This window comes from Lathyrus oleraceus, chromosome 3 (assembly GCF_024323335.1).
Source record: "Lathyrus oleraceus cultivar Zhongwan6 chromosome 3, CAAS_Psat_ZW6_1.0, whole genome shotgun sequence".
NCBI classification, from domain to species: Eukaryota; Viridiplantae; Streptophyta; class Magnoliopsida; order Fabales; family Fabaceae; genus Lathyrus; species Lathyrus oleraceus.
This window is the reverse complement of record NC_066581.1, coordinates 260,438,845-260,443,026: the sequence shown is the minus strand read 5'-3', so window position 1 is coordinate 260,443,026 and position 4,182 is coordinate 260,438,845. Positions and strand designations below refer to the sequence as shown.

At 36.2% G+C, this 4,182-nt stretch overlaps 1 long non-coding RNA gene across 1 annotated transcript; it reads right to left on the bottom strand.

Annotated features, from left to right (window-relative positions):
* Nucleotides 1–467: 467 nt before the first annotated feature.
* LOC127126787 (uncharacterized) lies at nucleotides 468–2,430 on the bottom strand. The gene is made up of 2 exons (XR_007805085.1): nucleotides 990–2,430; nucleotides 468–760 (listed from the first exon to the last, which is right to left on the bottom strand). It is a non-coding gene; the product is annotated as an uncharacterized LOC127126787 (long non-coding RNA).
* Nucleotides 2,431–4,182: the final 1,752 nt, after the last annotated feature.

Sequence of the window (4,182 nt, the reverse complement as noted above, 5' to 3'; positions counted from 1 at the left end):
AGAGAATCCAAGAGAGAATAGTGGCTTCGTGGTAGGCGCCACACTTAAGGTGGTAGGCGCCACACTTCAGATGCATGGCGGGCACCACCCCTTTAGTGCATGGCAGGCGCCACACCTTAAGGTGGTGGACGCCACACCTTAAGGTGGTGGGCGCCAGCCTTTTGTATTTTCTTCATTTTCTTTTTGTTTCCTTTCCGTTTTGCTCTTTTTTTCTGCTTTGCTCGCACATACACTTCTTATTTGATAAATACTTGAAATAAACACAAAATACGACATAATGCTAAGGAAAATAAATAAAACGGCACTAGATTGCAATGCAAGTCAAGTCAAATATACGATATATTTTTGCGTTATCATGGCTACCATTAAAAAAGATTCAATTTCAAAAACATTTCAGGCTTTCAAATTTAAGTTTTTTGGAGAGAAACTGTTTCTTTCTTAAAACACAGGTTACATATATTCATTCAAAAAGGCCATTTACATTACACCAAACCATGTTACAAAATCCAAATCATGAAAATGCATACAAGAAAACAGTTTTTTTACATATAGTTGACTCTGGTCAACTGTTGACTTTTTGACCAATCAATTGACCGAAGTCAACTTTCTAATCCTAAAACCTAATCCCACTCCTTCTTCATTCATATGTCATCCCACTTTTTTTTTCAATCCGTGATGTTGACTCCATGAGCCCTGATAGACTTAATGATCATAATGTTCTTCATGCTTTGATCAAGTATTGTTCTCATGCACATCAACCCTACAAAACATAAATGATTAACACTCATTCGTGATTCAAAGCATATGCAAATATTCAATCCATACATCATGGCACAAATGATCCAAAACAAAATCCAACAAGATGACATCAATACAAAACTAAGACTAATATTCTTGTAAAGCAATGATAATCCAATAAACATGCCATTGGTAATTGATAACACAAAGTTCAAATATAGGAAGATTTGACTAGACTGCTTAAGTGTCACCTTTACCCCCAACAAACCTAATGCATAATCCTTCTGTCATTCCTCTAGCTGTAATTTCAATGCCAATGCCATATCATCAGTCACAGGAACCTATACACTTTGGTGCTGCCAATCCCCAAATTCAAACTCACGGTATGTCAACAGCACCTCTTCAAATTCCTTTAACAATGCCTTTTCCAATTGCAGGTGCTGCACAAGTGCAACAATTCCAGGTTTGCATCCTTATCCTATTCGTCCACAAGGATTCACGAATCAAGTCCAAAATATAGGTTACAATCCTCAAGGAGTCATCTTGTTCATTTGTATCTTCGGCCATCAAGAGTGCAATCTCAATACCAGTGCCACAAACAAATTGTTGCATCTTAAGGGATACACCTTCAGTGAAAAATATAATTAACCTATAATTATCACAACTCAACAAACAAGAATTAACTCACATAACTAACTCTAACATGTTAGCATTTTCCTTAACTGACTTTAAAATTCAATTCAATATTAACAGAGTCCTTCACTTAGCATTATCACATAACAAGGTTCAATTAACATATATATTTCATAATATCTCTAAACTAGTAACATTATAGTATGACAAATTGATTTCAAGTTAACAATTAACTCCAACTAACATCTAATTGATTCAAGCATAACTGAACCTAACTGAATTAACAGTTCTACACTAACTGAATTAACAGTTCTACATTAACTGAATCCTAACTAACTAACTAACTGAGTTCAAGGAAGCAACCTAACTATAACAATTAACGTTCCCTTACTAACAACTAACTTAACTGATCCAATAACAAACTAATTTAACAGAACCAATTTAACAGAGTTAGCCATTGCCCTAATGGTGCCCGAACTACCCGATTCAGTTACATTCATCATCCCTCTATAAATTCTGCAATCGTTGCTCAATCAGGGGTCCAATCATTTTTCAATCATAAATTCAGAATATCACACAATCACTCTCACTTTGATTCTCCCTCAAGAGAATTTAATTTAGGTTTTCAATTTCTAGGGTTCATGTTATTCTCGGTTCGGTTTAGGTGTTAGGATATAAATTAGCAAGAATCAAAGGCGGATTATCAAAGATCTTGGAGAGGCGAGTGGAATGGGGTGTGTTTGAGAGTGATTGGAGCTTCGCCGCCGCCGGAGGCGATTTCCGGCACGGAGGAGGAAGAAACGGAAATTTGCTTGAGAGAGGAAAGCTTGAACATGTTTGATATGAGACGAAAACTTCTGCTACTGACTCCCTCCTTTGATGCAAACGTTTTAGGTCTTCCAAACTTCAGGCCCAACGACTTGGTCCCTACACTTACATGTTTACACGCACACCTCCCTCTAATCTAGTTGCAACACAAACTAGAGTCAACTTTGGGCATCCCTTGTTGCAAGACCACTGATTTTACTATCCTTACATCGTTGCTATAGCATACATCATGGGCAGCATCTCTAAGCCCAATCTGATTTACTAACTATATCCTATTTTGCAGGCATACACCCCCTCCCTAGCTGTAGCTTTTCTTTTAATTTTTTTGCTTTGGTTTTAGGATTATTTTTCATTTAGAATCCATTAGGAATTAATTATTTTTGTCTTTATTCTTGATTGCACTTTTGTATACATGGATGATGGTTAGACTTTTTGCATGAATGATTTATTTTTTATGTATGTATGGTTTATTTCCTTGCATTATATGGTTAATGGTTGTATGGATTTAATTATTGTGTAGTTTGCGATCCATTCCCCATCGTGGATAAAATCTTCTCAATTTCCATGAAGTGTATTAGTTTATGATTCATCCCTCATTATGGGTAAAATGTTCCTAATCCCCATGAACATGTAATAGCGTAGGATTTTTTTTTCCGCTTTCCTTTACATGTTAATAAATAAGATAAAACCGAAACGATAAAAATAACATTTTTTCAAAAGACAAAAATACACTTGATCCAACATCAAGTGTTTTTCAAATCAAATTCAATCAAACGCAACACGAGTGTTTGATCCAATGTCAAGTATCTATTCCATTTCATTCACACCTTTCATATCCAAACATTCCAAACACTTGATCCAACATCAAATCATTTTCAAAATATTTTAACAATAACTTGGATGAAAAATGGTGGGGCGTACGTACTTGTACACAATATTTCTCAAGTACTTGGTTGTCAGTCGTACTTAGCTTGTGGTTCAATGCTTGTCTTCCATTCAAAACACATTAACTAAATGAATTTAATTCGGCTCTCTTAGGGAGAAAAAAAGTGGTTAGGATGCAACTGTCCTCTGAGCTCCCGAGTATTCTGATTGTCGGTCGTACTTAGCATGTGGTTAGATGCTTGTCTCCCTCTAAGTACCAGCGATTAAACTCGCCTCACCAATTTCACAAACATGTGGGATGAAAAAGATAGGTTAGGATGTCGTTGTCCTCTGAACTCCCAAGTATTCAGACTGTCAATCATACTTAGCTTGTGGTCTGATACTTGCCTCCCATTTAAAATTAATCATAACCAATCAAGTACATTCTTCTGCCTTAGGGCAACATTCAAACCTTTCATCATCCAAGTACAACAAAAAGACTCTTTTTTTAACACCTCAACACTTTGACACTCCACATCTATCATACTTGTATCTTTGGACCAAACACAACATTCTCTTTGACATCCATACATTTTTTGGGTTAATCACCATAAGGTTAAAACACCCATCTCTGAACCATAATATTTTTTTTAGGACTACACCATCTATTGGTTCCGCCATAACCTTTTTTTTTCTATGGCCACACCATCTATTGGTTATCGCCACAACCTTTTTTATTTGGTTGGCCACACCATCTATTGGTCACCACCATAACATTTTTTTTAGGGTCACACCATTTATTGGTTACCGCCACAATCTTTTTTCTTCTGTTGGCCACACCATCTAGTGGTTACCTCCACAATCCTCTTCTCTAGGGCCATACCACTTATTGGTTACCGTTATTCTTCTTCTGTTGGCCACGTCATTCATTAGTTACCGCCACACCTTTTTGTTCATACACACTTACCCTATGGATACAAACAACACAAATCTTGTCCAAACAATACTTTCACCACACCTTCACAATACCTTTCACAAACACTCTTTACGATGCAAGATTTTTCTTTTATTATTCAATCAACTCTTTCTTTTCTTTTTTTGACATTTAAACCTTTTTGC